The sequence below is a fragment of the Aquarana catesbeiana genome, linkage group LG03 (genome assembly GCF_042186555.1).
Source record: "Aquarana catesbeiana isolate 2022-GZ linkage group LG03, ASM4218655v1, whole genome shotgun sequence".
In the NCBI taxonomy this organism is placed as follows: Eukaryota; Metazoa; Chordata; class Amphibia; order Anura; family Ranidae; genus Aquarana; species Aquarana catesbeiana.
In genome coordinates this window covers 335287773-335301085 of record NC_133326.1, presented here as the reverse complement: position 1 = coordinate 335301085, position 13313 = coordinate 335287773, and the positions used below count along the sequence as shown (strand labels likewise).

The 13313-nt window shown below is 39.6% G+C and overlaps 1 protein-coding gene across 2 annotated transcripts in view; it reads left to right on the top strand.

Moving 5' to 3' along the window:
* Positions 1-1239: 1239 nt before the first annotated feature.
* Positions 1240-13313, top strand: part of HRH2 (histamine receptor H2) — a 249941-nt gene continuing 237867 nt past the window's right edge. For both annotated transcript variants that reach the window (XR_012242878.1, XM_073620544.1), the window contains exon 1: positions 1240-1486. The gene's annotated coding sequence lies outside the window, so the exon portion shown is untranslated. The remainder of the gene's footprint in view (positions 1487-13313) is intronic.

Here is a 13313-nt window from a genome sequence, read left to right as displayed (position 1 = left end):
GTAAGTATTCAATATACAGTCTGAACTGTACACAGTAAAACCATCTGGCCGTATAAGATTTGCTTTTGTCTTTCAGGGCAGAAGTTAATTATTCCATCACTTGTTCATTATATAGTTCACCCTGGCAAACCGTAATGTCACTGTAAGGGGAGTCTGTTGTTTTTACAGACTTGGGATACAAGCCCTCGCAGTATTTAAGAGATGAAAGTAAGGACTTACAATAATGTTTTCTAGACAGAGGTGTCAGGTTCAACAGGACAGTGGTAGGATTATCAAAAAGGGATATGTCTGTAAGTTGTGGTATTATTTGTAGAACCTGTTGCCAGAAAGGGCAGATGGAAAGGCAATCCCAGAACACATGTAGGAGTGTACCCCTTGGTGTTTTGCATCGCCAGCAAAGGTCATTCTGTCAAAAGGAATAGTTTGGCAAGGACAATCGGAGTCCTGTACCAAAGCAATATGAGTTTGTAGGTGATTTCTTGGTAGCTACAACTTATCAAGGCTTTGTGAACAAATAATAAAATGTTGTCCTTTTGACCATTGGTACATATGGTATTCAAATCCTTTTCACATAGATATAGGTATATTGGATCTTTCTGAGAGTTTATTTCCACCAGTATTTGATAAGACGTGGATAGGGTCTTTCTCAGGACACCTTCACCTTGGTAGAGCTCCTCAAATAGGGTGAGCTGTCTTTGAAGTCCTGTGTTTTTTTATTTTTTTATCTGTAACAAAATAGTAAAAGGAGAATTCTATTTTTTCCCATATTCTGAGAACTTGTGACCAACACCAGAGATAAACCCTTGCACTGATTATTGTTCATTTCTTAAAGTGTGTAATATGTTACCCCAAACATTTTCTTTTTATCTATGTGTGTATTTGCCTATGTTTATCTTTATTATAGTAGTCTTTTAGTGTTAGATTAATTCCATACAACAGAAATACCTGGCTGATCCTTCCAGTCCCCTTTCGTCCTTGCTGTCAACTTCATGGTACATCATGTTGCTAGCAAAAATCAGATATCGCATAGCCTTTTGTTTCATGGAGGAATCATAATTGGGATTAACATATGATTTTGGATATATACTTAATACAAGCTTGATCATACTAAATATTAAAATGGGAGCTGATAGTTGATCGCATTGACAGACACTGCTGCTATAGACTAGCATGGAGGGTTGCCTTTTGCCAAATAATAGAGTTTGTCTGTGAGATTACAGAGCATAAAAAAATCCCTCCCACCTCGCTTTTCTGCCTGTGTGAGTCACTCTATATTCAGAGCAGCGCTTGTATGTCTGTGTAAGAGCAGGAGCTGCAGCAAGGAGTGCTAGAGCAGATTGCTCCTTCTGTGAAAAGTGACTATAGCTTGGATGTGCTACCTTCTTCAAAACAATTTTGGGGAAACAATACCGGTAAATTTAATAACAGGAGTGCTTTCTATAGGACTCTGCAAGTCCAGTTCTCCTCTTTGTACTTTACAGGCAAGGTAAGAACACAACTTTGGGGAAATGTACTATGTTGAATGAGCAGTTTATTTGTTGATTCATTAAATGCCACATTTGCTGTATTTTGGAAAAAGCTTATTGTGTTACCCATATGAGCAATCAGATATGGCAACAGCTGCTGGTGCTTACTTTTTTGGCTTGGTTGTGGCATGCTAACATCTTGGTACACTTGGTATACAAATTGTTTTAGGATGCATTCACAGCACCTTTTATATATTATATGTTTTTGGTAAATCAAATGCATCTAGGTGCATGAGAAAAACGATCCCGCTTTTCACAAAAAATCCTTCTGTGTGCACTGACGGCTCTGACACACGTTGTCCCAAAAATATTTTGCTGTGCAATGTGATTGGCCACAAATATTTTGTGGCACCTGCAAGTTTTTTGTGTATTGAACATAACTACATAAATGCTGTACATCCGTTTTGTCTCCTTTTTTTATAGGATCCTTTTCTTTCCTTCTTTTTTTCTTTTTTTCAAATTTGGGATTTTATCATTAATGGACCTAAAAAAAAGAAAAAAAAACTGTTCTAGTGTATTCACCGGAAAGTCTATATAATTTTTCGATTTTTTTTGTAAATATCTATATTGTAGATTGGGGGCCTGTTTGCATCTTTTCAGTGCAGTGTGTCACATGGTAGTGTGTCTGTTAGTGCAATGCACGTTAACGCACAATATGTTTTGAATGGCACCCCATTGCACTGACGCAACTCAGATCCAATGCACCTGTGTGCTCCAAAATGCACGATAATGCACTACTGTGCAATGTGGTGTGATGTGTTGCCAAAAATACCTTTTTTATGACTGATTAGGTGCATTTCCATTTACCAGCCTATTTATTTGACTAGGCTGCCTCAACACAACGCACCTTAAGGCATGAAAAAACACCTGCATTAACATAACACACCAGTATGACAAAGTTTGAATGGGCCCTAAGGCTAAGATTACATATATAACATGTGAATATAACATGTGAATGTGACCTGCTCTTAATGGAGCTGGTTCACACATGTCCAGGACGGCCGCAGTGGGGTTTTGAAAAGGGTCCTGTCCGTTTTTGGGTCTGGTTCAGGTGCAAGTTCAGGAAAAAATTTGCACCTGAATCGCACCTGAACCGGTCAACAGAACTGCACTGGACTCCAGACTGCAAAACGCAACCGGACATGTGTGAGCCCAGCCTCAAGGAGTTATTTATTAGTCAGCTTTACTTAACAGAAGCTCTCATTTTAAATTGTACCATTATGAGTTTTAAACATTAAAGAAGTTAGCTTTTATTACAACCCGTACTTGCCTGTAGGAAAACACTTAATGGAAAAAAATGTAATATTTTAATTAATAGTGCTGTTAAAACTGAACACCTGTAAATATCTAGGGAAAGAAGTAAAAATGGCAACTCATTTTATAACATACATTTGTGCCAAAAATTGGGAGATCTGTTTTTAAACGGAAACACTTATTGTAACACAGGGTATCCTATCCATTAGAATGAAACATAGAAGACTGTGTGGTATTTGTTCAATTCTGTTTAATGGATTGTGACATTAGCAGTTTAGTAAAGCAAACAAGCAAATCATTATGGTACAGTGACATTGTCAAATGTGACATTAGCCTCCTTTGCAGAGTGCTTGTCAGGTGCAGTACTGGGTCAGAGAAACTACCTCTACTGGAACAAAAAAGAAGTAAGATTTTCTTGAGTTTTCTGACAAGTCAGTGAAGTATTTATACATAAATAATGTTCAGTAATAAACTCCTGGCATTGTTATGCTTTCATAAATATGCTCTACAGGGGGTCTCTTGAAAGTAATTGTAAACTCAATCCTTAATAGCTCATATAGGCTTTAAAGTGGTAGTAAAGTCTTTTTTTTAACTTGTACCTACGGGTAAGCCTATAATAAGGCTTACCTGTAGGTACAGTGAATATCTCCTAAACTTGCACCATTTAGGAGATATTCACAGTGAATGCAGTCAGTGACATCACCAGGGCATGCGCTCTGAAGGGACGGCATACCCATACTGTCCCTGTTGCTCAATGCATTGTCACTCCAGTGGAGATCACCCGCAGCTCTGCCAACCAGCATTTTGCAGGCATGATCCACCATTGTTTCCATTAAGAATCCAGTCCAGGGCAATACGGTGCAGCCATCACTTTTGGCCCTGCTTCTTCAGTGAGTCACAGGAGTGCACTTAGTTTTGCACTCCTGTGATCCGTATTCAGCTGATAGTGGGCTAAAGTCCACTGTCAGCTGATTTTAACCACTTGCGGACTGCCCGCCATCGTTGTATGTCGGCTCTTTGAAGTGGAATACTGTTGGTATGGCAGCAGATAGCTGCCATAACCTCATTATCCTCCTCAATGGCAGATGGTCCTCTTTCAGATAAAAGTGGTCTCCCTCATGCCGCGGTCCAGTTGTCTCCGCTGCTACCGACGGCTCCGAGTCTTTTCCCCTGTGAGTCTGGATGCAGAGTGATGGCCCCCACTCGGCTCCATACCATTGGATGACGGAAGCAACGTCAGACGTCACTTCCACCAAATAAATAGTCTTACAGGGGAAATGTATTTATTTATTGCATTTCAGTGTAAATGTAAGATCTGAGGTGTTTTTGACCCCAGATCTCACATTTAAGAGGTCCTGTCATGGTTTTTTTCCTTGTAATAGGAAAAAAAGTGACCCATTTATTTTTTTTTAAGGACAGTGTAAAAAAATAAAATAAAAAGTAAAATAAATAAGAAAAATAAAATAAATTAAAGCGCCCCGTCCCGCCGAGCTCACGCGCAAAGTAAACGCATACGTAAATCGCGCCCGCATATGAAAACTGTGTTTAAACCCCACATCTGAGGTATTTCTGCAATCGTTAGAGTGAGAGCAGTAATTTTAGCACTAGACCTCCTCTGTAACTCAAAACTGGTAACCTGTAGAAATTTTTAAACATCGAATATGGAGATTTTTAAGGGCCAAAGTTTGTCGCCATTCCACGAGCGGGCGCAATTTTAAAGTGTGACATGTTGGGTATCAATTTACTTGGTGTAACATTATCTTTCACAATATAAAAAAATAGACTAACTTTACTGTTGTTTTATTTTTTTTATTCAAAAAAGTATATTTTTTCCCAAAAAATTGTGCTTGTAAGACTGCTGCACAAATATGGTGTGATGTAAAGTATTGCAACGACCGCCATTTTATTCTCTAGGGTGTCTGAAAAAAAATATATAATGTTTGGGGGTTCTAAGTAATTTTCTTGCAAAAAAATACAAATTTTAACTTAAACACCAAGTCTGAAAAATAGGCTAGTTAATGTCAGGATCCACCCAGATTCCTGACCGGCAGCTGTCTTATGCCCCGTACACACGGTCGGACTTTGTTCGGACATTCCGACAACAAAATCCATGGATTTTTTCCTACAGATGTTGGCTCAAACTTGTCTTGCATACACATGGTCACACAAAGTTGTCGGAAAATCAGATCGTTCTAAACGCGGTGACGTAAAACACATACGTCGGGACTATAAATGGGGCAGTGGCCAATAGCTTTCATCTCTTTATTTATTCTGAGCATGCGTGGCACTTTGTGCATTGGGTCTGTGTACACACGATCGGAATTTCCGACAACAGATTATGTTGTCGGAAAATTTTATATCCTGCTCTCAAACTTTGTGTGTCGGAAAATCCGTTGGAAAATGTGTAATGGAGCCTACACACGGTCGGAATTTCCGACAACAAGGTCCTATCACACATTTTCCGTCGGAAAATCCGACCGTGTGTATAGGGCATAAGACTCTCAGCAAATCACAGAGAGCCTGAGCCAGTCACTCTCATCCCCTGCAGAGCCTGGTGCTCCAGTGAACGCTGGAGGGGCAGAGCACAGGGCGGTGGCTGACAGTCACAGCCTCTCTGTTCACTGATGACCGAGAACTGAGCAATAATCAGTCGAGGCAGCGGGGACAGTTGTAATATCAGACAGATGCTGCATCCACCTAGTTAAGTATGCGTGTTTTTTTGTTTTTTTTAATCTCATGCTTCTCTTTTAAGCCACTGTGTTTAGTCAGGAAGTAGTTAAAAGGAGTTTGGAAAAGTAGCAGTTCTAAGCTGCAAAAAAAAAGAGTAAAAATATTTTAGTAAAAAATGGCAAGTGTTTATAATGTACAGTGTTTCAATGTGCTTTAACTGAATTTCATTTAGTTTTAGTTTATATTAGGGATGAGCCTGGGTTTAATTTAAAGTGGGTTCCCTGAACATGACTAAATGTCGGGTGATAAATCTAAACCCCACAGAAGTCAATGGGAGCTTAATGTTAAAAAAAACTGTAATGGCCAATTTCTAGGGTAAAAGGAGGATGATAGGCAAGGGGTTGTCAAACAAATGGCATGGGGGCTTGGCACTGCCCTGGGAAATATGTACCAAAGGAAAAAAATAATCAGTTTGGCGGGGAGAAGCAATTTTTTTAGTGTTTTAAGTGCAACATTAAAAATGCAAAGTTCTTTTAAATAACATTTCTGAGGAATGCCCTGAACCTGCCTGTGAAGTGGAACATTTTTACAATGTATACTACCTACTGCAAGAAAACTGACATTTTCAAACAAAAAAACTGCTGTTTTAATCTTTGACAAATGACAGACCCTAAACACTTACATTTGTTTGTAAACAAAGCAACTGGGAATTTCCTTCATCTATACCAGACCTTTATCCTTAAAGCGGGAGTCCTGCGACCTATCTTTTTTTTTTTTTTTTTAGGTCATTGAGACACTTTGCTAACCCCAAAATAATACTCACAGTTTGGGTGTAATATTTCCGCCTCTGTCTGTTTTTGAACTGAAGAATAACTTAAAACATGTGATGCTGGCTGTTTCCATCTTGCTTGTGGGCATGTGAAGCCCACAAGCATTGATTTCCTGGATGCAGTGAATGCTGTTCATTCACAGCTTGTTCACACACATGATCATTGTTTTCGCACTGAATTTTGGGAAGCCTGACACTAAGCTCCCAGGACTAGCTGTGAATGAACAGCATTCATCGCATCCAGGAAATCAATGCTTGTGGGCTTCACATGCCCACAAGCAAGATGGAAACAGCCAGCATCACATTTTTTAAGTTATTCTTCAGTATGAAAACAGACAGAGGCGGAAATATTACACCCAAACTGTGAGTATTAATTTGAGGTTAGCAAAGTGTCTCAATGACCTAAAAAAAAAAAAAGATTGGTCGCAGGACTCCCGCTTTAGTGTCCCAGGACCAATTAACTAATTAGAATCGTGTATGTATGTCAGGAGGACCCAATGCAAAAAAAAAATGGTGTGGGGTTCCCCCAATTTCATACCCTTTGGGCCTGGTATGTATTTTAAGAGGGAACAATACACAAACAAAAAGCCTAAAGACGTCCCCAAAATCTATACCACAACCTTATTCAAACAAGCAGCCTGACAGGCTAAGAAAAGGGGGTGAGCATGTCCCCCCTCCTCCTGAACCATACCGGGCTACATACCCTCAACATGGGGCATATCTTGTCAGTGGGACCCCTGCAAAGTACCTTACCCCTACATTATTATTAAGGGACCCCCAAATACCAGCCCAGTGTATGTTAAGGAGTACCTCTACTCATTCACACATAAACAAAAATGAACAGTAAATAAATATACTTACACAGTTTTTGACAAGTCTTTTATTTAAAAAAATTGAAAAAAATGAAAAAAAGTCCTATGATGTACATCCATAATCAAGCACGATATCTAGCGAAGCAGATCCACCTTAATCTGAATGAAGGACTTAAGACACCCACTGAAAGAAAGAAATCCCACCTACCATCAGACGTGTCAAATTCCTATCACTGACTTGATGGGAATGATATCTCCTGGGGCCCTGCCACTTAAAGTAAACAAAGGGGGCGAGATCCCTCAGGTGATGTCACTGGTTGCTAAGAATGCAGTGGGGGCAGCCATCAGCAGCTTTGTTAGCAGCTATTCTCAGGAAGGACTTGCCATACAGTATATAGTACAAAAATATCAAAAGTATAAACCGCACTGTGTTATAATGTGAAAAATTTAAGCAGCCAGCACAGCCGAAGACAAGCAGCACAAATACCCAAAAAAATAAAAAATGCAGCGCTTAAATGTGCTAATTAACCATAACATGTAGTATAATGCGTAACCAACAATACTCAAAAAGAAACAATAGTGATAAAGTCCACCACTGATTGTGTAGTATAATACCAGGAGGAAAGGTACTGTATAAACCAAATAGAGGCCTGGTTTCAATGAACAATGTCAATAGATTAGCATTTCAGAGACATCATTAGGGCAGATGACATCAGTGGAAACATGTTAAGAAGGAAATCTTGTGAAGAGACCGCCACCAATTGCATGAAGGCTTACCGGATATAATGGACTTAAAGGGGCATATACCTCTTAAGTCAAACGGCTTGTGGTGACAAACACCATATGGAATGTGACATTGAAACAATAGAATTTCCTCTAGGTGGGATATTTGGAAAGGGATAAATAGCACAATGAGGTATGAGAGTAGTGTAAAAAGTATAGACATTTTTATTAAGAAAGATAGGTTTAAAATAATGAGCACATATATACACTATACAGATCACAAAATATCATGAATGAATACTGGACAGGACTAATCATATAATAACATTACAAAAAAAGACAGCTAGTCAATCGCAAAGATCTGTTATGTTGGAGGTGAGCACAACAGAAAAGACCCAACGCGTTTCGAAAATGCTATTTCTTCATTAGGGGTGTATGCGATTTTATCGCAGAACCTACAACCGTCGTATGAACTGTGTAGTACTAGAGTGGATTTTCTGTCCAGATTTTGACGTTTAAAAGCAGTTTAAATGTTGCAGCTGTCAGCCTGTGGGGCCCAAAGCCTGACGGGGTGAGTAAATGCACCAACGCAGATAGATGGGTCCAATGGTGGCACGAGGGAAAACATGGGCAGAGTCCCACACAAAGGACAAACCAGGCTGGCCCTCCGAAATGTATACCTTACTAGGGGCGGTCGGAGTGGAGAGGGAGGAAAGGATACCAGAGCCAAGGCAAACGAGGATCTATACCTCCACAGATCCCTGAATCAGGAGACCAAAGGTGGCGCCCAAGAGATTGATCTGATACTTGTACGGGCTCTATGGCGATGGATCCTCACCAGTGTCCACCCTCACACCTCTCCTGATTCAGGGATCTATTTATCCCTTTCCAAATATCCCACCTAGAGGAAATTCTATTGTTTCAATGTCTTGTTACTCGGGATGTGGGATAAACTAGTGCGTATTCTGTGACATTGAGCACTTTTTCAATTATTCCCATATGGAATGTGAAACCATCAAGGATCCAGATAGCCACGGTCACAGTAAGGACTATTGAACAGTACTGGTCCACAGTGTATTCCCAATGGACGAGCCGATATGGTTCAGATGGAGAGAAGGATGGCCAGAAGAGATTCCACATAGTGTGATAACATTTTTTAAAATAGTTTCATAAAAGAAAGATAAAAATTGAACACTCACATTTCAGAAGCAATCAAAGGCTATAAGGGACATGGAAAAGTGCAGTAGTGATGGCAGAACTCGACCCAACATGTTTCGTCTAATTAGACATCATCTGGGGTATGAATGACTGCCATCACCTCTGCGCTTAAATAGGTAGCATGGCCCCAAACTGAATCACATGCTAACCGGAAGTTCCGGTACGAAAATGTGTCACTTCTGGTCGGAATAAAAATTAAAATTTATGTGGCCCTAAAAGAGAATCAAAAAAATCTCCAGATTATAAAGAGGCTAATGATTCCTAAGTTATAAATTATAACAAGGCCTAATGATTGATGGTGCAATCCACGCCTTGATGTAGGTATTGTTATCACGGGCATCAGATCGAAGGAAACAACATACCCAAGCCTCACTCTGAAATGAGGCTGTGTGTAATTTCCGGACAATACCCGGAGTGGACGCATATTAAGCCTCTCTATAGATAGCAGGATCATGGGTGGCGTGCATACCTCAGCCTCACTCTAAAATAAGGCCGTGCGTCATCACTTCCGGTCAATACCCAGAAGTGGATGCGTGTCAAGCCTCGCTATGAATAGCGGTAAGACAACTGTCAGAACACGTGAGCATCCCTGACGTGCATGACGGGATCATGGTGACACTTTACCAGCAAACAGTATATAGCAGCAGTGGAAATACTGCTACAAAATATGATGCTCAGCTTCTTCTAAATGAGCAACAACTCATTTGGACAAATCCCTGAACAGCCAAACTTGTGCTCAAACTGAACCTTGAGCTCATTGCAAGTTAACATCTAATTTAATATGTTAAAAGAAAAGTGTCTGTCGTGGTTTACAGGAGTGCACCTACTTTTGTTTTCCTGTGACCCATAGTCAGCTTATAATGGGCTGTTTCCCACTATCAGCTGATGTCACAGAGCTGTTTCAGGCTCTGGAAGGGTCCCAACCATATTGTCGGGATCCACCCAGCTGAATGACTGACAGTTGGCTTGGAGAGCTGAAGGCAGTTCCGCCTGTCCCCTCTCTCTTGTTTGGTGCTTTAGCGAGCGCTGGTGAAGCAGAGCAGAGAGCAGTGAGTGAAGGCCACTGTTCTCTGCTCTGAGTAGTCATGTGATCGCTCAATTCTTGGTCTTAGATTGGGGGAATGTGTGAGAATGAAAATTATTTTTTTATGTACCCCAAATGTCTATTTTAAAGTAGTAGGAAACCCAAAACCAAAAATATACCATAATGCATCTTACCAATCATTGGATGTGGTGGCTGCATCAATTTTCTTTTTTTTTTTAGGCTTTTTCCCTCTGTTTGAGCCTGGCCATCTGGCCAGTAACACACCTCCTGCATTACAGTGCCCCTATTGTCAGTCTGGAGGGAGAGGTGTCCTAGATGTACTAGAAGCTTTAGATAAACTAATAAATTAAAGCCAACATTCAGCTCACGCTTTATAATTAGTTACAGCAAACCATTTTTTTTCCTTTTAGGTTAAAGGTTTAACGTGAATAAATAAATGCTAGTCATTGAAGGTTGTAGGTATCCCTGACTGTGTTAAATGGTTTGTCGCATCCCTGTAAACTGATACATCTGGAAGAGAGCTTTCTCTTTTTCAAAACAGACTTTACTGACCAGGGTAGCATATGAAAATGGAAGAGAGAAAGCCTAAAAAAGAAAACAAATGCAGCCTTCACATGTAAGAATTGGTAAGCCGCAATATAACAAATGTTTGCTTTTGGGTTTAATACAGCTTTAAGCATTCAAATACTGTTGTTCCCAAATGGAAACAGGTCATTTTCCACTGTGTAAGAAAATAATAAGTTAGGCAAACATGCATTAACATCTCATTTAGCAGAATGGAAACTAAGAATTGTAATGCATTAACAAAAAGTTTATTTTTATGATACCAGTTGAGTGGACAATATAAGACATACATTGGAGATCTTTCTGAGAAAAAAAGGATTAAATTGCTTCTTTACAGCAAGAAAATTGGTGGGCCATGTACAGGACAGTAGGCTGTAGAAGGAAATATCACATTAATAGTTAATATCTTTTTCTAAACTTTCATTGGGGAGCTGCTCAGTGAATTCCCACCCTTAGCTCATTTCTTTATGGAAGAGTAAATATCTTTCTATAAACTCACAATGGGGAGCTGCTCAGTGAATTCCAGCCCTTAGTTCATTAACTTTCACTGAAGAGTCAAGGGACTCAAAAGCCTTAATACTAACTTAATCTTGTCCAATCCACTTACTCCATTGAAGACAAAGAGCTAGAGAGCTTTTGGTTATCTTGAACAATGCCTTCCCTAATACCCTAATACATAATTTGTGTCAGGACAGGTAATTTTAAGTAGTCAGTCTTCAGTTCTTGGTTTGTTGGAAGTGAATAAGTTGAAGATTGTACAGTATATCACTGATAAGCAGGTGGAAAGAGTTCAAAATGGTTCTACAGTGAAAAGGTTTTTATTTTTTTACCTTAATGCATTCCCTGGATTACATTAAAAAAATTGCACTAGATGTCCCCCCCTCAAACATTTACCTGTCACCTCTCTCAATCTATACCTGTTTACAGCAGGGCTGGTGTCTCTTTCTGCTGTCATTGGCTTCTGCTGCTGTCAGTCAAATCCTATTGGGACGGAGTATGGGGTGTTATTGAGGTGCGTTGTATGTGTCTATAGACACTCACAGCCTGGCTTGGGAGCACACTTGCACATGTGGCCCCATAGCACATGGATTGCTATGGAGGCACATGCAGGAGAGCAGAAGTGGACAGCACTGAAGGGAGACGCCAGAAAAGGAGCTAAGGGGCTGCTCTGTGCAATAGCCTTACACAGACCAAGTAAGTAAAACATATTTTTTATTTTAGAGAAAAATACAAGACATTAATATTACTTTAACTCCTGAAGAAACTTTTTAAATATTGTTACAAAATCCTTAGTCAATCTAACGGCAAGGGCATATGTATTGAGGTTGATTTATTATAGACTAATAAGGCATGATATTTAAAGTAATATTTCATTTTTATTGTTTCACTTTAAGCATTATTAAAATCACTGCTCCCAAAAAAAAATGAAGTTTTTAAAACTTTTTTTTGCATTGATCCATGTCCTCTGGGGCAGGACCCAGGTCCCCAAACACTTTTTATGACAATAACTTGCATATAAGCCTTGAAAATAAGCACTTTTGATTCTTCATGTTCGTGTCCCATAGACTTTAACGGTATTTGTGTGTTTGTCCACATTTTTTGCCTGTTCACATGTTCTGGTGCGAACCGAACCGGGAGGGTGTTCGGCTCATCCTTACTACACAGCTATGAGGATATACTGTATAGAAAAAAGGGAAAGAAACTGCGCTCTGGTGAAACAAAAAACTAAACAACAAACTAAATAGTTGTGCAAATTAAGAAGCAGCAATTCCTCTGCGCAACACAAACACAGTGAATACAAATGGAAAAATTGGAATCGCGCTAGATACTGACATGCATATAGTTAATCACCATTTCAGCAATGAATCCCTGAATGCATATCATACAAAGGAAAAGCTTTTCAAAGTGCCATAACACCAAACAGTATGAGTTAATACATGTTGGAATAATTGAATAATAGATAAATAAATGCATAAAAATAAAAATAAAAATAAATAAACGTGAGTTCATACACATAAATGACTAAATCACCCATGTGATAAAAAATATGATGATGTGAAAAAGTCCATTGAAAAGTTGTGTAATCTTTGATGTTGTAAAGATAGTGCTCGATCCACCACCACGAGTGAAACAATGGCCGCTTACCAGAGACTCATGATCCCCCATTACAGAGGATCAGAGAAAGCCTGAATGGGGATCATTCCTCCGGAACGCAACCGATGAACCAAAATCATTGGGATATAATGACACAACCAGAACGTTGTCACCGGAGTATAAGTGCTTCAAAACCTAAGTGTTGGTTCCATGGTGCTATTGCCTATTCTTCTCCTCTTGTCTGTCTGTATTGTCTGAACAGGAAACAGTACAGACAGACAAGAGGAGAAGAATAGGCAATAGCACCATGGAACCAACACTTAAGTTTTGAAACACTTATACTCGGTGGCAACGTTCTGGTTGTGTCATTATATCCCAAAGATTTTGGTTCATCGGTTGCGGTCCGTAGGAATGATCCCTATTCAGGCTTTCTCTGATCCTCTCTAATGGGGGATCATGAGTCTCTGGTAAGCGGTCATTGTTTCACTCGTGGTGGTGGATCGAGCACTATCTTTACAACAGCAAAGATTACACAACTTTTCAATGGACTTTTTCACATCATCATATTTTTTAGCACA